The sequence below is a fragment of the Cynocephalus volans genome, chromosome 13 (genome assembly GCF_027409185.1).
Source record: "Cynocephalus volans isolate mCynVol1 chromosome 13, mCynVol1.pri, whole genome shotgun sequence".
Lineage (NCBI taxonomy): Eukaryota > Metazoa > Chordata > Mammalia > Dermoptera > Cynocephalidae > Cynocephalus > Cynocephalus volans.
In genome coordinates, this window is record NC_084472.1 from 1,337,458 (window position 1) to 1,359,860 (window position 22,403).

The 22,403-nt window shown below is 47.7% G+C and overlaps 1 protein-coding gene across 1 annotated transcript in view; it reads right to left on the reverse strand.

The window, feature by feature from the left end:
• Positions 1-2,937, reverse strand: part of LDLRAD4 (low density lipoprotein receptor class A domain containing 4) — a 421,760-nt gene extending 418,823 nt beyond the window's left edge. Inside the window, exon 1 of the mRNA XM_063076831.1 lies at positions 2,852-2,937. The gene's annotated coding sequence lies outside the window, so the exon portion shown is untranslated. The remainder of the gene's footprint in view (positions 1-2,851) is intronic.
• Positions 2,938-22,403: the final 19,466 nt, after the last annotated feature.

Below are 22,403 nucleotides of genomic sequence, written 5' to 3' on the forward strand. Positions count from 1 at the left end.
GTCAAGTATTTCTAAAAATGTTCCAGGTTAAAATGGTATGCTCTTTTAACTCTATTAACTCTCTATTAACTCTCACCCAAAAGAACAGACACATCACAGAGACTCGATCAGCCTAGATTCAGAAGGAGAAGAAACATGGCAAGGGCTATCAGAACAATCTGACCAGGTGACAACTGCGAGTATTCCTGCCCAGAGCTCAGAGGTGGCTTTGGTTTTACATGAGGACACAGAGCAGTTGCCTCTGCACACCACCACAAGGTGACTTTCTGCCAGGTAAATGCAAAGGGATCCAGAGCTCAGGAGTCTCTATTTGGTGGCTAGCCAGAAACTACACACAGGGAGCAAAAGTCACTCCCCTCTCTCTCCTCCCCTGTCGGGCTGGGAAGTACCCCTCCAGCAGTCCAGATAAAACAGTGTCCCATGAGCTGCAAGGCTGCTCTGCCAAGCTACCAAGTCAACCAAGACTACAGCACAGCTCCAAATTGTAAACACCTCTGCAGACAGGCCCTTGCTCTCAGCATGCCAGGCAAGAAAACTATTCTTAGAACACTGTCAGCAGTTGGGGGAAAATAAATATTTGTCTATGTATGTATATAATCAGGGGGTGGGGGGAGGGGAGGCTGTTGAATCTCAAATCATGCACCAACAAACTGGCACAAAATCCCTCAATAAGCAGCTGGCACTGGCTGGGTTCCACTGCAGGACTGTGGTCATGCAACTGAGTCCCCAAGAGGATTTAAGAGACAGCCCAAAAACCTGCTAGGAAGAGTCTACTCCATGTAAATACAAACCTAAATGAACTAGAACCATGGCCAATGACAGCAAATTCTTCTAAGGATAACAGCAGAAGTTTAAGAAATTATGTCTTTTAAAACAAGGCAGGAAGGTAGCTACAATCCCTTACTGGCATTTACAGTCTCAGCCCTAAGTCCTAACAGTGTTCAATGTCAGCAGAAAGTGAAGCTCTTAAAAGAATTAAGTTCTCAAAGACCATGAGGAATTGACCCCCATGTTTTAGAAAGCACTGCTTTGTAAGGGCCATCAAATGACACTTCAAGGGTTGGCAGGAAATCAAACATTATAATCCAATGAACGTACATGGATAATATATTCAAATCTACTCATTTGTCTCCGCAATGACTCAAACTTGACACTATGTTCCTCTACTGAACACAAAGACTATATTCCAAGAGCACTTTACAGAGTACAAAGGCAGATTTACAGATGACGGTAAACTCAGTATAAATACTAGAAAAGACTAAATCTTCACATACAAAATGCAGACACGACTTGATGCAACGGCAGTTTCTCTGTGCAGACTCTGCAGAACCTTCCCTGTCATTCAATACTCGGTCCTGAAGCTCCAGGACAGACAGGCAGGAGGGTACTGCTCCTGGCCAGCCAAACTAGCGGAAAGGGCCATTTGCAAAGGGAAGTTTCCCAGCACTGGCCCTGAGGGAAGGCACTGACCTCATGCCAGCCACAGGATCCTATTTTTAAGCACCTACACTGCTCTCCAGCCACCTCTCCTGCACATAACGTAGGAATAGGAGCTCCTGGAATCAACATTCTGTATAGCTTATTTCTCACCTCACACCCCCAGTGCCCAGCACTTAGTAGGTTATCAATAAGTATTTATCACAGTTGTAATGCACATTTAGAAAGCAGCATCGAACCATAAGTGAGGGGAGAAGGGACAGGAAGATGAAAAAATAATCAGAAAGAATAGAGAGAGAAGGGACTAGACAGAACACAGAGAAAAAGAACAGAAGCAAATGGGAATTATCCATGTCTAGCTAATTAACAGATTCTCTAGGGAAAGGAACAATTGCACTAGTTTACGTGGTCACTGCCACTCAGCAGTCACTGCTCTGCCTGGGTAGGATCTAGGAAGCCCCTCTTGCTTTAAACAGTTTCACGCTGTCCTGACCCGCCACGCGGTGCCCCAGCAGGTGGCCCGAACCGGGCGCTCACAGATGCGCCTTCTCTGGGTCCCGCCCACCCACCACGCGTCCCTGTCGTCCTGAAAACCTCTGCCTCCTCCTTTTCCAATTCAAAAAAGTTTTAAAACCAGCAGATGCACCCTCCGCCACTATGGGGAATTAGTCTAAACAGAGCCCACTGCCTCCACCAGCGCACTCACAGGGTGCGCCCCAGCTCCACGCGGGTCCGCGCACCGGCAGGGGTCCAGGGGAAGCCCGCTCCCCACCGGCCGTGCAGGGCAGACCCCTCCGCAAAGGCAAGCGCGGACCCAGGCTGGGTGCTCCTCGCTTCCTGTTTATTCCACGGTGAGGGTCAAAGAGAAATTCGACACACGCCTGCTTCCTGCCGAGCTCGGAGACCCAGCCTAAGTGTCACAGCAGCCGCCGAGACAATCGACTTCCAGCCCTTGCCGGGAGCTCCGGGCGGCACCGCGACCCGGGAAGACACCGGGTGAGGAGGGCCCGAGGGGCCCAGGGGTGCGGGAGCACGGAGTGCGGGGACGCGAGCTGCGGGGCGCGGGGTATGGCCCGTTCCCGCCCCCGTCCTTCCTGCAAACTCCCCGCAAGGTCCTGCCCAATCTTCCCGCTTCCCGCTGACCTCCAGTCGCCCCGCTGCGCGGTTCGCCCAGAGGCCTAAGAGAGCCGAGACAGTCCGGGCGGCAGCCACCCCGCGCCCATCCCGGCCTCCCCGCGGTGCAGCATTAAGCCCTGCAACCGCGGGACACCTCGCACCCCGCGGCACCGGGAAATAGAGAGCGGACGCAGTCGGGGTCGGCCAGGCTCCCCAGCAGAGCACACCCGCCCCCGGGCGAGCGTCCGGGCCGTCGCCGTGCCACCCGCGAGCCCACCCGCGACACGGCCTCACAGACCTCGCACACTCGTCTCCGGGGGACGCGCCGGCACGGCCGCTCCCTCCGGCCCCGCCGGCTCACGACGTCCCGTTCCCGAAGCGCCCGGTCCCAGCGTCCCCCGCCCCCCTCGGCACCGCCTCCCGCCCGAGCGCAGCGCTGCACTGGGGCCAGACGCCACGACCACAGCAGCCTCCTCAGGGCCACACTCACCTGCGGCCGCCCCTGCGGAGCGGAGGCGGGGACGTCCGCAGTGCCGCTCAACCAGCCACGGCGCTGCGGGCCCGGGGAGGGGCGCGGGCTGCGGGGCTGCCGCGGCGGGGCGCGCGCAGAGGGCTGGTGGGGAGCGCGGCGCGGCGCCCGGGTCTCTTTAAGAGCCGGGACTTTACGCCGGCGTCCCCCGCGCTCCCCGCCCCCTCTCGCTTTCCCAGGGACTCGCAGCCTGTCTGGCGCGGCGGCGGCGGCGGCTCCTCCCGGTTCGCAGGGGATCCCCGGCCGGCCACGGCGGCGCGCGGGGCGGCCAGGGCCAGCCGCTGTCGGCTGCCTGTGCCGCCGGCCCGCTCCGCAGCCTCGGGGCGGGGGCGGGGGGAGACGGCGCTGCGGCCGCCGGGGGAGGGGTCCGCGCCGCCGCCGCCGCCTGCCTCCCGCCAGTGGCTGTGCGCGCCGCGGCTGTGGCGTCTCCGACTCCTCCGGTCTCGCCTCCCTTCTCCCTCCCCCGCTCCGCCGCTGGTCCCGGCGCGCACAGGCCGCACCGACCTCTGCAGGCCGCGTGCCGGAGGCTCGGGGAGGCGTGCGGGCGCCGAGGCCGCGGGGCACCCGGCTTGGCTGGGCGGCCGCACGCACGGCCGGGGCTCGGGTTCGCGGGGCGCGCGCCCACCGCAGGCCGGACGGGGAACTCCACGCCGTGGTGCGGGCGCCGGTTAGCGCGCGGGCTGCGTGTGCCCAACCGGCAGCGGGCTCGCGGGCTGCAGCTCGCGGGCACACAGTAGGGTCGCTAGACACGTGGTAGGACCGCTAGTGCCAGAGGAGCCCCGCTGAGCTGGTGGCTCCTTCGGACCACACTGTGTCACCCTTTTAGGCTCCGGACTTGGAGGTGAGATGGGTTCTTCTTGGCGCTGTGACCCTTTCTCCTCCGAAGGCCATTTCGGACTTGACCTCCGCTGAGAGTAGACGGTGTACCGTTCTGTTCTCCAGAAGGACTTGCATTGGTACAACCAACCCAGCCATGTTTCAGGGAGGGCTGGTTACTGCCAGAGCACATAGCCCGTACCCAATTGTGTGACAGCCACCGGAATTAGACAGTTCCCCTCCTCCAAAATTAACCCCCTGCAAACGTACCAAAATATGCTTACCTGGGGTTTCAGGCTCGGTTTAACAGGTGATTAACCGGTTAACAACTTTCAGCTCTCTCCAGCTCATACTTGCATAATATCAACGAAATTAATCTTTTGAGGTCTATGATTAATTTGTCAGTAACTTTTTAGTTAGTGAAATGTTGGCTTAATTCCGTAAGCCTTTAGCTCTCCTCAACTCTAAGGGTATGTAGCATTTGTTAAGTGTTCGTATATAGTATGATAATAATAACTACCGTTTACTGAGAGCTCTGTGCTAAGCACTTTACAAGGACTGTTTTATTTAATCCTCACAATAACTGTGTGAGCTGTTACAGATGAGGAAGTTGAGGCTACGAAAGATTTAGTAACTTGTCCCCATGCCGCAAAGAAATGAGCTTACAATTCCTAACTGGCTACATGTGAAGCTGGGAGTTGAACCAGCATACCACACTGCCACCTACCTGCGGCAGCTTTGACAGCCAGCTCAGCCCAGCGCAGCCCAGCATCTGCTCTATGCCAGGCACTGCCGGCACCAGCTGGGAATGCCCAGATCCCTGTCTAATAGAGGAGTGTGCAGACGAGGTAACTTGGAGTCTGACTGCTAGGGTAAACTTTTATTTTTATTTTTTATTTTTATATATATGTTTTTACTGGTAAGGGGATTGCAACCCTCGGCACGGTGTTGTCCGCACCACGCTCAGCCAGTGAGCGCACCAGCCATCCCTATATAGGATCCGAACCCGCAGCCTCGGCGCTAACAGCACCGCACTCACCCAAGTGAGCCACGGGCCGGCCCTAGGGTAAACTTTTTAATGAGCAGCGAGCTCACAATGCTTAATACGTGTTATCCAGATCTGACAAGCATGTACTTATTAGTTTATATTTAATGTACACAGATGCATACCACACTAATAACAGCTCACACGATAAAGGATTGCAGAAACTGTGCTCTTGCCCACTTTGGGTAGAAAGAGAAATGGCTTTTTCCTTCTAAACCCCCATGGACACTGAAAAAGAAAATATTTTTCCAAGACCACGAAATTTATTCTTCTACTCATTTATGCATAATTTCCTTGTGTATAATTTAACCCCTTTAAATTTTAAAATTATAACCTCAATTTTACCATTTGTGATGAATCTCAATTAAGCGCACACTGCCTTTTCTCGTTGTTTTCTCTCATTTATCACTAGAAACTGCAGATCTCTATTTCTATTTCTAAAAAGCAGCTATGGGAAGAAACTATCTCTGTATTTTCTATTCTGTCCTCCCTGTATTCATTTTCCATTTCAGCTGTTCCCTCTCACACCCTTCCAAACGCACACGCACACACTCGTTATAGCATTGGGAGAGTTGGAGGTATTTAGATGCATGTTTGCTCTTTGTAAAATTCAACACAATTGTATGTCAGCCTCATCCTGACCATTAGCAATCTATAGCATTCAATCCAAGGGCCCAGACTGAAGCTCAGGAGAGCAGGGACTTCATTTCTCTCAGTCTGTTGTAGAATTTATATCCCCAGTTCACAGAACAGGGCCTGACACTAATATTACCAAACCTAGAAGGCTCCACTTGCCCACTACACAACTGTGCCAGTTCATTTGTACACCAAGATTTGCAGTAGTAAATATTAGGCTTCAATTGAAAGGTGTCAGTCAAGGAGAACAGGAAGCTTGTGCTTTCAAAACCCAGACTCCCCAATGGCTTAAAATCACAAGCTATAGAGCAAAAATCGTGAGGTCTCAGGAGTCGTGTGAGGATTTAATTGGCTTGTGGTGAAGTCAGCACAATTATTTCCGGCATCTTGAGCAATGTCTTTCATGGGTTCATCGGATCTGGGGAGTATGTGTGTTTCAGCAAGTCTGTGATCTCTGGTGGTCTTGCTTCATCTGAAAAACAAACTTCGGACTGACATCAGAGATGAATCACAGACCATTTTTCAAGGAACAATCACCTCATGCCCCAGTATCACTGCTGAGTATTATTATGATTATTATTATTATTATTATTATTATTATTATTATTATTATTATTATTATTATATGTTTAACTGGCTACATTTTTCTTTAAGATAAGCAGGACGTTCTTTACGCAACTTCTCATACACTTTCCCTGAAGTAAGCTCCCACACTAGTTTATTGAGACCTACATGCTTTACTGCCATAGAGGCTCAGACTCTTAAACTAAGCAAAATATTTATCTCCAATCTTAAAATATGATATCAAATTAAATCTATGACTGTCATTTTCACTAAGGGCTCAAAGGATTTTGTGGAATGAATGGAGCCTAGTATTGGGATAGACAAGTAAACAATATTGAGGTACAATTTCACTAAATTGGATGGAAATCAACTGCAATTTGTTTCAAGGAGTGGGAGGTGAGAAAAATTCTTTTTCACTGTAAATCCATTGCAGTTTATCTCGTGTCAGTTATATCCTGACCATACTTAGTCTGTAGAAGGTTACTAGTAAGTCATCTAAGGAGAGAAAAATAGAAGAGGCAAATATGAGCAAAGATTGAAATAAAGAATCTGAGGGCCCCAACTGACCTCCAGATGAATATGAATCAGAGAATATAATTCCATTATTTGGATCTCATGCATAACATTCAGGTGAAACTTAAGCTATTCAAAATGATTCATCCTACTCTTGTACCCTTTAATTTAAATAAGAAATGGAGGGGAGGAAACAAGAAAGAGAAGCTTGCAGCACGGGTAATTCTGGTCCAGGGGAAGCGAGAGCCTCAGTCTAGATAGACCCAGGACTAGAATCCGTGGATGAGCAACTCCAGGAGGGAGGGTCTGCTGCACACGGTGACGATGTCATGGCGCGTTTCATCCTGTTACGCAGCATAGTCATGCCTGGATGCTCAATCTAAACTGGAGATGATAATAATTCCTAGCTCATGACTCTTTTGTGACATTGGCCATGTCCCCATCCGCACACATATGCCCTCTCTGGGATCTTGCTGCCCCCACTGCTCCAGGACCCACAAACCATGCTCCTTCTTTGGGATTAGGTTTAAAATCATAAGGAACGAGACAGATGAAGTGTTTTGCAGGCAGCTTCTGCTTTCAGCCTGGCTGCAATCCTCTCCTTGGACAAAAACACAGCACCTGCTCCCTCCTTGAAGGGGTGGGGGCTAAAGAAAAGGGAAAACATAGAAAGAAAAGAAATTATCTTGTGTTAGTCCATTTTCTGTCACCTAGAACACCTGACTGGGTAATTTACAAAGAGACAGAATTTATTTCTTATAGTTTTGGAGGCTCCAAGGTCGAGGGGGCACATCTGGTCATGGCCTTCTTCCTGATGGGGACTCTGCAGAGTCCAAGACAGCACAGGCATCACAAGGCAAAAGGGCAAGAGTGTGTCCACATGTCCTCTTCCTCTCCTTATGAGTCCCCTAGTCTACTCCCACGATAACCCATTAATCCATTCAGATCACCTTTCGGATACCGTAGCCAGATTACCCTCTTAATACTGTTACTATAGGGATTAAGTTTCAACATGAGCTTTGGAGGGGACAAACATTCAAGCCATAGCATACCTCAGAGATTATTCATCCCAGCTCAAATGTCCTCATCACAGAGAAACGGTTAATTTTTACAGTGATGAATTTGCTAACTACCCTGATTTGATCACTACACATCGAATACAGGCATTGAAATATAACTCTGTAGCCCATAAATATGTACAATCAGTACATTTTAATTAAAAAATTTTAAAAAATTATCCATCCAGATACATTCATGTATGGTATCTAAAAATCAGTTACAAAAATTATGAGACATTTCCTGAGCAATGATACATATATTTTCAAATCATCTACAATATTAAAGGACCTAAAAGTTCACTAGGCATCCCTGGAGCTCCTGCCTCCCCTTGGTGTGTTGCGGCCACAGCTTCCACCTCTTCTGGCACCCACATTGTCCCCAAGTTAGCCCGCACCCCGGCCTAGCATCTCAGGGTTCACTGAGTCTGTCCCTCAGCTCCGTAGCGCTCTCAGCTGCAGCGACTGGCAGCCGGCGCAGTGGCCACTCGCCCTCTGAATGCTCCATCTCTCTCTCGCACGGTCCGTCAGCTCCTGACCAGCATGAGAACTGCCAGAGCTAAGTGTTTAGCACAGTACCCAGCCCAAAATGAACTCCGTAGGCATTGGCTCTCTTCGGTCCTTTTCACTTCCTTCCAGATGAGGACAGGCTCTCTGGTGACTTATATTGTGTCAATTTAGCCACACTGGATCTGTGACTTCCAGAATTCCCTTCCTGTGGGGTTGAGAGCCCGGGTCGGCCACAAGGGAAAGTTGCGTGAGATTCAGAAGGAGAGAGTCCAGTAGTGGCCATCACCCTCTGCAGGGCCATGTGGGGCTCCGGGTGCTGTGGAGCCCACCCACTTCCCTGACCTGAGACCCCCGTGTCCCCAAGTCCTGGGTCAGGGTGTGAGCAGAGGGCTCCGGCCTCTTCTACAGCTCGCCTGCATCATTGAAGTTGAAGGAACAAAAGACAGATGGTTCATCTGTCCTCGTGGGCTCCAGGTGGTCCCCATGTGTGTGAGTTTGCTCTTGCTGCCCCCAGGTGACAGCCAGTCCTTCTTCCCACCTGCACACCTGCCAGCAGCAGAGTCAGTGCCCTCCACAGACTTGTCACCAGCACCTACGACTGCCTGTAACAAGTCCTTGATTCCATGTCACTCTCGAAGGTTCTGCTGTTCTGAGCAAGCCATGCACCTGCTGTCTCAGCTGGAGATCGGGTGTTTGAAGAGAACATAACACCCTGAAGGAAGGGTGTTCTGTAAAAAATGGGCGAATTGCTTGAAAAGAAACTTTACAAAAGAAGATACCTAGGGCCGAGCCCGTGGCGCACTTGGTAGAGTGCGGCGCTGGGAGCGCTGCGACGCTCCCACCGCGGGTTCGGATCCTATATAGGACTGGCCGGTGCACTCACTGGCTGAGTGCCGGTCACGAAAAGGACAAAAAAAAAAAGAAGATACCTAAACAGCCAATAAGCGCATGAAAAGGTGCTCAACTTCCGTTGAGTTCATGAAACAGCTCACCCCCTAGAATGGCTGAAATGAAAAAGACTGATGATTCTACACATTAACAAGGACGGGCAGCCACTAGAACTTGCCCTCCCAGCAATTCTGCTCTCAAAAGGGCACAAGAAAAATGAGCCCAGATGTCCACAAAAGGTCAGTACAAGGATGTGCACACCAGTTTGTTTGTTAAATTCAAAAGAAAAAACTAGAAACAACCTAATGTCCTTCAGTGGAAAAGGGATCTATGAATTTTGGTGCACTCGTATAATGGAAGACTACACAGAAAGTCAAAAAAATTAAAACTGCTGGCGCACGACATGGACGACTGTCACAGGAACTTGAGTTACAGAAGACAGGCACAAAAGAATAGTAACATACGATTTTATTCTTGTGATATTCCAAAACAGGAGAAGCTAATCGGTGGTGATAAAAGTTACAACAGTGGTTACCTCTGGATACCGATTAAGTGGGAAAGGGCACCTCCCCGGGGCAGAAGGGGGCATGTTCATCTATATTTTGATCTGGGTGTGGTTGCAAAGGTATATGAATATATAAAAATTCAGTAGCTGTACACTTAAAATCAGTGACATACATATATCAATAGATATATACATACAGTTATATAGGAAAATTTTAAAGTTTTGAAGAAGGCGGATTTATTGGATGTTTCGGGACTTCATAAGGTGGGTCACTCAGCAGTAGGGCCACCTCTCCTAATGGGGGAATAGCAGAGAGGAAAGAAGACCTTGCAAGTCTTCCTCCTGCCACATGGAAAGTTTCAACTCATCTCTACAGAATGAATGAAGAGGACCTAAAGCTCATGACACACATGACCATGAGACACACTTGCCTCCTTCTCTGCGCCCTCATGACCTAATCACCTCCCAAGAGGCCTTGCCTCAACACTATTGCCCTGAGGATTAAGTTTCAACATGAGTTTTGAAGGGACACAAACACTCAGACCACAGCACTGATATATGTATGTATGTTAGTATTGCTATGATTAGGACCATCCCCATAACACACACATGCACACACACACACACACGCACAAGCTCCTTCTGAATCTACACATCTTGCTGTGGATTGAATGTCCCCCCACAACTCACTGAAGCTTGAAGCCCATTGCAACAGTGTTTAGAGGCTGGGAACTCAGACTGTGGCAGTGTTGAAAGGTGAGGCCTTTAAGGGATGATTGGACTGTGAGGACTGTGCCCTTGTGAATGATTTACCCACTGGTGGAGTAATGAGTTAATGGTCTAGTGGGTTGTCACAGGAGTGGCACTTGTGGCTTTATAAGGAAAGTGTATGACAGCACTCTTGCCATTCTTGCTGTGTGATGCCCTGTGCTGCCACAGGACTCTATAGAGAGTCCCCACCAAGAAGAAGGCCCTCACCAGATGCGCCCCCTGGACCTTGAACTTCCCAGCCTCCAGAACTGTAAGAAATAAATTTCATTTCTTTATAGAGTATCCAGTTTCAGGTATTTTGTTATAAGCAACAGAAAGCAGACTAATATACATCCATATACCATTATTCACATATTTTTCCTGACATGCCATTCCATCCTTTTTATTTGCGTAGGGAGTATGTGAATCCCAGTCCACAAACCCAGATGTGCAACAAACAATTTTATTTTCCATCCTGCAGTTGTTGGGACTATCTCCCCAAATTTTGGCACTATTCTGGGGTGACTGGAAATGCCAGGGCAAGTCTGCACATGTTTCTGCTGTGATGTCTGTTGTCACCACATGTGGCCACCTGAGATGCAGCTACTTGCCACTGCCTGCCCCCAGGCACAGAAGTGCTTTTTGTGGCTGCCTGTGATTCCATTTTCTTAGTCTTTTTCAGTCACCTGCCACCGGTCTGGAGGCTCTTCCAGGAACAAGGGCCGAGGACCCCCTGCTTGTGGCCCACAGCTATTTCAGTGTTCTCTGGATGTGAAAACCCTTCCCTTTCCTGATTCTGTAAGCACTTTATCTTCATCCACAAATCCTGTCTCCTTTTCACCTCCTCCAGGCATCCCCCCAAGCTCTCCTAGAAGCCTAGGATTTTGAAAATCAGAAGCCAGAAAGAAAGACGCACAGGCTGCTTCTGTTTTCTGCCACTCCACATGCCTTGCAAGAGCTTACGCTGAAGTGCAAAGCAAGTTATGTGCCTGAATGAAGGAGGAGGGAGAGGAGAAAATACACACGTTTGTTACATAAATCTATGCGCGGAAGTGGGTAGGTCTCTGTGGTCCGGTTACCTTACGTGACTTGACAATACGGAGGGTGCCCTAGGGCCGTGACCTAATCACATAAGCCTTTTTTCCCCAAATCTTATTATATTTTGTCAATAGACAATGTGGTTGATTATCGTGGCCCATCACCGAAACCTCCCTCCCTCTGCCCTCTCTCCCCTCTCCCTGTTAACAATGTCCTTTCTGTTTGCTTGTCGTATCAAATTCAAGGAATTGCAATTGTTGTGTCTTCTTCCCTTCCATCCCCCACCCCCAGGTTATTTGTGTTTTTTTTTTTTTTTAGCTCCCACAGACAAGTGAGAACATGTGGTATTTCTCTGTCTGTGCCTGACTCATTTCACTTAATTTAATTCTCTCTAGGTCCATCCATGTCGTTGCAAATGGCAGTATTTCATTCTTTTTTATAGCAGAGTAGTATTCCATTGTGTAGACAACCAAAACAGGATGGCATAAAAACAAACTGATCGATGGAATAGAATATAGAATCCAGAAATCAACCCACACACCTACAGCCGTCTGATCTTTGACAAAGGCACCAAGTCTACACACTGGGGAAGAGACTGGCTCTTCAGCAAATGGTGCTGGGAGAACTGGATATCAGTATGCAGGAGAATGAAACTAGACCCGGACCTCTCACCATACACTAAAATCAACTCAAAATGGATTAAAGAATTAAATATACACCCTGAAACAATAAAACTTCTTGAAGATCACATAAGCCTTTTAAGAGCAGTTTTCTCTGCCTGATGGCAGGAGAGAAAGCCATAGATTCATGGCGTGAGAGTGACTCAAAGTGAGGGATTTCCCAGTGCTGCCTTTGAAGATGAGGGGGCCACATGGCCAGGAGCTGAGAGAAAACTCCAGTGACAGCCAGCCAGGAAACGTAGACCTCAGTCCTGCAGCCATGAAGAGGTAGAATCTGCCTCCACCAGCTGAGCTTGCCGGAAGGCCCAAGCCTCCATCACAGCCTGCCCCAGCAGACCCCGTGAGTGCAGCCTCAGGTGAGCCCCTGAGCAGAACCAGCGAGGCCAGGCCCGACCTCTGTCCTGCAGCACAGTGAGGTTCTCTGGGTGCTGTGTCAGGTCACTGAGCTTGTGGCAACTTGTGACTCAGCAACAGAAAACCAATGCAAGTTAGGACATAAAAATATTGTCCAACAGATGTGTTTTGTTTTGCCTGGTTTATTTAGATTGTCATTTCTCAAAGGGAAGAGGTTGGCCTAAGGATGTGACCCACAATGCCATAAGGACGTTCAGCAGCTTCCTGGACCAACTGCTATGGACTCCAGAGCCCCAGCATGCTTTTCTGCTAAAGGAAGGAGACAGACATACTGAGAAGCAGACTACTGATGCAGAAAGCAATATTTTAAAAGCTTACCATTCCATTGAAGACCCTGGTGGTGAAAAAGGAGAAAAGAGAACCAGGAAGCTCAGCTCTGCTGCCAGCTAACTGCACAAACCTGGGAAACTTACTTTACCTCTCTGAGCCACAGGCATCATCTAGAAAAGGAGTGACACAAACCAGATGATCTCAAAGGCCCCTTTAAGAGGCCTTCCAGGGCCGGCCCCGTGGCTTACTCAGGAGAGTGCGGTGCTGTTAGCGTCGAGGCCACAGGTTCGGATCCTATATAGGGATGGCCGGTGCGCTCACTGGCTGAGCGAGGGGCGGACCACACCGTGCCAAGGGTTGAGATCCCCTTACCGGTCAAAAAAACCAAAAAAGTCAATGGGGCTCAAGGCTGCATGGTCCCCACTAGCTTCTTCCAGCCTTTTCTGGGTGAACTCTCAGGTCTGGGCTCACCTTTCCTGACCACAAAGTCCTCACCACATATGACACAGAAAAGCCCAGCGGCCAAGCGAGACTTAAAACAGCAGGGCTTTGAGGGAAGGGTGGATCTCCCAAGGCTCATTCGATTTCAGCAGTTTGGGCAAACGCTCCTATTCGCTTGGCCCCTGAAACAAGGTAACCCTGCCTAGGCCAGCGCTGTGCAGCAGGCGACTTGTTCTCAGCCAGCTGCCACTAGTCTTGGGAAGAGCACGTGCCAATAGCGTGACGTTTTTGTAATGTTAGGATCTTGAGGGACACGCCAGCCCCGGAGTGTCTCCAGCACATTCTCCCAAGCGGTTTTCCACCTCCCTGGATCTCCTGGGGCCTCCTCCACGTGCAGGTAGGACCCTGGCCACGCCGGCCACTCTCCTCCCACAGGTGCAGCTGGCTGGCCCCTCCCTAGAGTGTGGGGCCTGGTTTTTACTAATTAGATCAGGTTGGTCACCTTCCTGGACGCCTCAGTTTGGTTAGTACAAACTAATGTCGTGTTAGTTCGTTTCAGCAGCCAATCTCAAACAGCCTGCAACTAAACATCAAAACCCCCTAAGTACTCTCTTATTTTATTTTTTTATTTTTTTGTTGTGTGTGTGTGTGTCTGGCTGATATGGGAACCCCAACCCTTGACCTTGGTGGCATCAGCACCGTGCTCTAACCAGCTGAGCTAATAATCAGCCAGCCCCCTGAAGCACTTTTTCAAAAGGATTGTTTTGACTGCAAATGATAAAACACAACTCAAATTGACACCGAAAAGGGGATTTCTAGGCTCACCGTATCTGTGAATTCAAGGGTTGGATGTGGCTTAGGGCAGGTCTGAAGCCAGGTTTTCACCAAAAGTTTTCAGTGCTTTGCCTGTCTCTCTGTCCATCCTGCTGTGCCATCTCTGTATGGTCTGATGATCAGGTGGGGCCTCTCCAAAGGGCACCAACTCCAGCCTCTCACCCTGCCCGCAGGTGGGCACCCCTGAGAAAAGATCTTGGCTTTCCCAAGAAGCCTGGCAGGAAGATCCTAGGAGAACTCCAGCATGAGTTAGTCTCTCATTCACCGGAGATCCAGTCTTTTGGAAGATGGGGTGCTCCTCTAAGGGACCAGGGCCAAGTCCTGGGCCCAGCCTCACACACTGGGCTCCCCAGAGGAAAGAGTTTCTACAGCCAAAGAAAGGGTGCTAGTTAGGCAAGAACAGTAGATGCTCACTCCAGCCAGGTGGGCCACAGAAGCACAGCAGCCCTCTCACCAGAGACGACACTGGATGCTGCTTTGTAACCTGTCTTGTTTTTGCTTACCAGTGTAATAGAAACATTTCTTCAAGTCACCAAGAATGCATTATGACAGGTCTTTAAACACTGGGTAGAACTTTATTTCATGGATGATCCTTTACTTGTTTAACTCTTCCTCTATAGTTAGGCAACATGTTATTTTCTTTATTTTTGTGTGTGTGTTTAAATAATATATACCAGTGTGAACATTTTTTACAAATTTTTTCAAAATTTCTGATTATTTCTTTAAAAGAGACTCCTAGAAGTTGAATAAATGGGTCAAAGAATATTTCACAGTCCTTGATACATACTACCAAATGGTTTTCCAGAAAGATTATTCCAGTCTACATTCCTATGGGGATAAGGATAAGTGGTAGGTAAATTTAATCTAAAAACAAAACAACATATAAATAAGATCCTAGCTAGCTTAGAGACTGAATTGTTAAGTACATAATATGCCTGCAGATTTGACTAGGCATTTCCAGATTTAAATTTAGAAGATCATGAGCAAAGTGATCATAAGACCACCCAGGACAAAATGGTGTAGTCAGCCAAGTTTGCCTTAGCCACCCATGTGTATCAGTCCATGCTAGCTGTTATAACAAAAGAACTTAGAAGCGGTAACTTATGAACAACAGAAATTGATTGCTCACAGTTCTGAAGGCTGGGAAGTCGCAGATCAAGGCGCCAGCAGATTCGGCATCTGGTGAGGCTTGTTCTGCTTTAAAGATGGTGCCTTCTTGCTGCATCCTCATGTGGAGGAAGGGACAAATGTGTGTCCTCAGATGGTGGAAGGGGCAGGGTGCTCCTTTCAACCTCTTTTATAAAAGCACTAATCCCATTCATGAAGACAGAGCCCTGGTGATTTAACCACTTTCCAAAATGCCCATCCTCTTAATGCTGTCACACTGGGAATTAGGCTCCAACATATGACTATGGGGAATGACATTCAGAGCACAGCACTGTGTCTCAGTCTTGGTTCCATCTCACTTACATGCCTCCCCCATCTTCCCCATTCCTCCCCTTTTTAGAAAAAGTGCTAATAAGACCATTCACACTAAATAAATATAAGGATTAATCCAAAGAGATTAACAAACAGGAAACCAGGTTAAATAAATTAATCCCTGATTCCACCCTCTCAGACATCAATAAGCTGATTGGAAAGGGGTCTCCCATTTTCCTATTATCACCCCATGTAAACAGCTTTCTTTCCGTACCAGTCCTAAAATTCATTTCAGTCCCATAAATACTCAAGGACAGGGTGAATGGTAGTCTGGGTGATCGATATTTCCAGAGGTAACAGGATATTACTTATAGCGTATCAAAGAATCAGTGGGCAATCAAAGTCGATGCTGGGAATTCTGGGTCTTAATTGTACAAAAGGAAGAAATAGGCCAATTGGGCCAGCTGCCGTTTATTGAGAACACAAGAGCACACAGGCACCATGCTGAGAAGGTAGATATTTACTCCATCCTTAAAGCAAACTGTGGGTTTCACATATTAAATGATGTGCCCAAAATCATACAACCACTAAATAGCTGGCATCTGACTCCTCAGCCCATGTCCTGCTCTTCATCTCTGCATCTTGAGATCAGCTGTTCATCTTGGCCTCCCTCTTGCTGGGTTGTCACCGGTTCCCCTACAAGTATAGTGTGATGTTATTGAATGACAATGTAGTTGAAAATAATAAAATAGTTTTAGATTGTTGGTGAAACTGCTATGGATGCTTTAATACTGATTGTTTACAACTAGCAAAGTGTGTGACTTGCCCATTGCCGGAACAGTGCATCTTTCTGCCATCAGCATCATCTCCAGGTCAAAGCTGGAAATGCAGCCCACCTTCAGAGAGGCTCGCCCTCCCTGTCTGTGTCCTTACCACCCAGCAGCAGCACCTGCCCACAACAGAGCTGGGGCCCCTCCCCCACTGTCACCGACCCCTTACATGGGTGCAGACAGGCCTCCACACCTAATGGAGGGAGTGACCTGGCACGATTCAATTTCCGTTTTTCAGGGTTTCAAAACTTCAGCCTGGTTGGCTTCTGGACTTGGTTTAGATGGAAACTCAGGTGGATATATCCAGAATCCAGTTGCTTCTCACCACCCCTGCTCTCCCCCTAGTGCAGACCACCAACCTCTCCCACCTGCACAATCACAACAGCCTCCTAACTCGCCTATCTTTCCTGCTTCCACCCTCCCTCTGAGACAGGAGGTGCTCAGTTTCCCTGGGCCTGGGCCTGGGTTATAAGATGCCTCTGGGTTAGAAGCACTCCCATAGGTCTCAGGCTCCCTCCTCTAGACCCCCCCCCCCAAAGAGGAAACTTTCTGTTGCTAGTTAGATGTATTTTCAGCACCAACGGGGGGAAATGAGGCCAAAAGGGGTGGACTTATGCCAATCTGGTGGCTGGGCATGCTCAGTAGAGAGGGGTTCTGTAAGTCTGGTAGCTGAGCATGCTCAGTAAAGTGGAGTTAATCCTCTGAATGACCTTCTGCTAGAGGTGCTAGAGAACACAGAATATTCTTGAATATGCCTGGTGCACATGACAGGATTTGACCCATGAACATGCTCCAAGAAGAGAGTAACTGAGCATGTGCAAGACTATGTTACATAACTGGGAACACCCCCTAATTGAGATCACATGAATATGTATTAGACACTGAAACTATAAAAGCCAAATCCCAGCAGAGGGCAAGGCTGATGCTCACTCTCTTGAGCCAGCCTGTGCTCTGTACTGAACTTTGAATATGCATTTCTTACTTTTGTGTTAAACTTGGTGTGGGCCCTGCTCAGTCTCAGGAGCTAGGCCGCACTCTCTGTGCAATCTGTATCTCTTATTTGTTACATTAAACCACACGGGAAGCGAGTGGGGCCCGATTCCGTCGTGGGCAGTCTGGCCCCGCCTCTGCACAAGTGCGTCCTACCTGGAGCTGCGCTCGGCGGCCTCCCGAGAACTCACCGGCTCTTCCCGCCTGTCAAGTAGGGTCGGTCCCTTCCACTCCCCTCATCTCTAGTATCTGTAGGGAGTTGTCGGAATTCCCGAGTGTCCCTCCCGGTAGACTGAAAGCCTTCATGGCAGGAACTTTCTATCTCCCTGAACATCAGTGGCTTCCTGTGTAAACCTCTGAGCACAGGTAGGAAATTGTGGCACCCTGTGCAGAATGCCTTTAAAGGTCAATACATTTTATGTGTGAAATGTAAAGTCATAATCATAAGCTTACATTAAAGGAAAATAACAAAATGTCCTAATAAAGATGAACTAATTTTAACTCAATTTTATTTGCTACCTGCTCATTTGCTTTATTATTTGCTAGTGCATAGTGACAGGAGCAAAAGCTGCCACCAAAGCTATAAGAAAGACACATGAGAAAGGGGGAATCATCTCCAAAGTGGCTGCAGTTGTTTGATTTTAGCAGAAGTGAGTGCAGGTGAGTAAGTGCAAAGGGTTCCAGGAGTAGGTGCAGAGGATTCGGGGAGGCAGGTGCAAACAGTTCAGGGGAGTATGTGCAGGTTTAGGGGGCATGTGCATTGGGCTCAGGGGAGCAGGTGCAGAGGGTTCAGGGGAGCAGGTGTAGAGGTTCAGGGGAGCAGGTGCAGAGGGTTCAGGGGAGCAGGTGTAGAGGTTCAGGGAAGCAGGTGCAGAGGGTTCAGGGGAGCAGGTGTAGAGGTTCAGGTGAGCAGGTGCAGAGGGTTCAGAGGAGCACATGCAGAGATTGCTGGTTCAAAGTACCCAGTTGCTTGGGAAAGGGGGAGGAAAAGGGGAGTTAAGGAGAAATTGGTAAAAGGCCACAAAAAATGTTTACGTTGTGTAATGAGAAAAGAAAAAGCAAAAACAAAGTACTGAGCCACTAGTCATTCCCACCTCAGGAGTGACAGTTACTCTCAAGGTCTTGGAATTTTGGTCGGTCAAGTTCCAATTCTGGTTGTGCTCTCATATACTGCTGGTGGGAATGTGAAATGGTACGACCACTCTGGAAAAGTCTGGCAATTTCTTAAAATTTTAAGCATATGCTTACCACATGATCCAGTCATTCCATCCCTAGGTATCCCAAGAGAAAAGGAAATATACATCCATAAAAAGACATGTACACCAATGTTCATAGAAGCTGTATTGGAATAGTCCCAAAATGTAAACAACGCAAATACCCATGAGCAGTTGAATGGATGAACTGTGGTATATCGATATGATGGACAACTTCTACTCAGCAAAAAAATAATGACTTATTGACATACACAACAGAGATGAATCTTAATTGTGCTGCATGAAAAAAAGCCAGGCAAAAAAGGGTGCTGCTGTGAGTCAAATGTGTCCCCCAGAAGCTCATGGGTCAGGAACTTGGTCCCACTGTGACAGTGTTGAGGGTGAGAAATCAGACATGATATTTGAAAGGTGGGGCCTTTGAGAGGTGATTGGATCATGAGGACCGTGCCCCGTGAATGGGTTAATCCATCCATGGAGTGACGATTATCATGGGTGTGGACTGGTGGCTTTACAAGGAGCACAAGAGAGAGCTCATACCATGTTTCCACGGGGTATTCTGGTTGCCACAGGACCCTGTACAGAGTCATCACCCAGAAGAAAGTCCTCACCAAATGCGCCCCATGGACTGTGGACTTCCCAGCAGCCAAAACTATAAGAAATAAATTTCATTTCTTTATAAATTACCTAGTTTCAGGTATTCTGCTGGAAGCAACAGAAATGGGACATGGGTTGTTTAATATCCACTAACAGTTTTACAAGCTGCCATTCAGTTACTTACAGTCAGCTGCTTTAAGGAGACTTTGGAGTTGTAATGTTTGTTCAGTCTCCCCTTTTGTTAACGAATTATCCATATTTTAAAAGTAAAGAAAATGAAAAAATATCTCCGGGGTTGAAAAAGCCTAACTTTGACCTGCCGCAGGCATGCAATCACGAATAGAAAGCCACCTGTGATTCCCTTACTGAGATGCGTTTCCCTTATTAGGGACTCCCTTGCTGTGGGATGAATCGGATGTCCTATTCCTCTCTAATGCTTGGCAGGTCAGTCTCCAATCTGTGGAGAATATCCTCACATGGGGCACCATTTTGTTGCTTTGCATTGCTTTGCCCCACACGGATTTGTCATCCCACTTCCCCTGGGTGACGGAGATGCAAAGGATTACTCAAAGCCCATCTCTTCTGAGCAGTGAGAGGCTCTGAAGTGGTTAATCTCCCTTTGGGACATTCAAGCAAGAGCCATCCCTTCCTTGGGAAATTAACACCGAATTGGGGTTCTCTTCCTGCATTTATTTTCCAGACCAGGAAGTTACAGGAAGAGACAAAGGTGGGGTTATAGTTTAACTGTATAGGCTGGTAGCTTTCAGTGAAACAAGCCAGATGACATTCCAGTAGACAATTCAGTGGTCCTATCAACAACAGTTTGATCTTAGCAAACAATCCTTCCTATGGCAATTTCTCAGTATCTTTACATAACAATCAGTAACTAGTCTGTTTTTTGAGCCAGCAACCTGCTGTGCCACAAATCCTTATCTTGCAACAGAGACTTGTAGCCTCAGGGAAATTTCCAGTCTTCCGCAAGGTCAATATTTGAAACTGCAAGGCTTTGGAAAACCAGGCCCTGTGAAGTACATATGCTTTTTAGTATATTCCACAATTATCTGACTTTTTTACCTTTGCCATACTAGTGGGCAGGAAGTGGTAGCTCATTGGGACTCTGATCTGCATCTCTCTGGTGGCTAGTACTACGTAGTACTTCTTTCTCCACATGCTACTTACCTTGCTCAGGTGTTTCTTCTGTCCATAAAATTATTGTCTTTTCTGTCTTCCCTCAAGAACTGTCTGATAGTAACAGCTGTGAGTTGATAGTGGTCTATGGTTGTGTTCACTACTTTGATTGTGGTGATGGTCTCACGAGTATATACACATGTCAGAACTCATCAATTTGTATACTGTAAATATGTGCAATTAATTGAATATCAATTATATCTTAATAAAGCTGTCAAAACAAACAAGTAACTCCCCCCTAAAAAAGTGACAAAGATCCCATGATAGGAGCCTGGAATATTTGTATCCCCTCTTTCTAAAATATTTCTGGACTCCTTTTGTCTGAGAGTGCTTACATTAGTCCATTTCTGTTGCTTATAACAGAATACCAGAAACTGGGTAATTTTTAAATTTATAGAGAAACAAAATTTATTTCTTACATTTTTGGAGGCTGGGAAGTCCAAGATCCAGGGATTACACCTGTTGAGGACCTTCTTCTGTACAGGGTCCCATGGTGACCAGGGTGTCACATGTGAGAATGGGCTGAGCAAGAGAGAGCTGACCTGCTCACCCCGTCTCCTTATAAAGCCATCAGAACCACGCCTGCTACTCCATGAGTGGATCAACCCAATCGTAAGGGCACAGTGCTCACAAGATTCACCTATTGAAGGCCTCACCTTTCTTTCTAATACCATAACTGGATTTCCACCCTCTTAACACTGTAATAATGGGAGTCAAGTTTCCAATACATGAACTTTTGGGGGACACATTTGACCCTGGTAGTCCATTTGCCTATGTGTCTTAATATTGTAAAGCATCTCAAAAATTTTTTTGGATATAGGCTTAATATGAGAACTCAATGAAAGATGGACCTGTAGCTGGTGAGGGGTCCACTGGGGCAGCAGCAGAGCAAGCACCTGGTGGGGAGGGGTGAGAGGTGCCACCATGCATGCTCTCAGAAGCACCTGCTAAGCCAAGTGAACGGCACAGAGGGGTCTTACACCAACCTGGGCCACAGCCCTGGGCCTCTGGAGCACGTCCCAGGCTAAGCTTGTCACTCCCAAATCAACCTCACACTTTCAGGGACAGATAATAAGTTATCTAAACCTGCAAACAAATCTCTGTCCATGGCATTTATAAACAATTGGAAATTTTAATAATATCACATATTATGTCCTTCTATGTGGCTTGGTCAATAGACTCGTACACTAAAGGCACTAACAAATTCTACTAATAATGAATGCTAACGAATTATAACATGATAATGAAATCAGTTCCATTTTGAACCCAGTCCAGTCAGGGAGATGGTATTAACCCCTAAACAAAGGAGAGCACAAAAAACACTTCCTATAGACTCAATTCTCTTACCCTACTTGAACTTAAATTCATTAAAATTTAAAACATATTCTTTGCAAATAATTTAGAATGCCATGAGAACATGAAAACCCAAAGACAGAGTGGCTCACCCTTTAGTGGTGACTTTGCTTGATACCTGAGGGACTGCCACTGCAGCCACATAGGGAGACTGCTGAGGACCGAGCAGTGACACGAACCACAGATCTCTGCTGCTGAGAAAGTAAACAGCACAGCAAATAATAAGTATATGTGTTAAACTTATATGTGAAAACTTTGTATTAATTAAAGTTATAAGATGTGTAAAGGAATTTTAAAAGCCACTTTGAACACTGTCTTGCAGAAAAACTATACATTTTGGTAAATGATACGTTTATTATTTTTTATTGAAACAATCAATTATACATATTGACACATTTATTTGAAGTGTAGGTTGTGATGTCGACTGTGCCCCGTTTGTGAACACCTCTGAAGCACAACGGGCACAGGGTGCTTCCTTGGCTTATCTGGCATGTGGACTAGTGGCCAGGTGACCTCTCCCTAGGCTTGTCCTGGTAACCTGGAGCGGTTTCCCCTGTTGGTGGTTTGTTTTCAAAGATCCCTGAGCTGCAGTAATTCTTTCAATTCACCAGCAACACTGCTGACCAGTTCGTGCTGCTCAGATGTTGGACACAATTGTCCACCTCTCGCCTGAGCTACAATAAAGTCATCTGCCTTGTGCAACGCACCACCAGTACCAAGCGAGACTCCATGGTGCCTTGGTACAGATTTATACAACTTGAAAATACCCTGTTC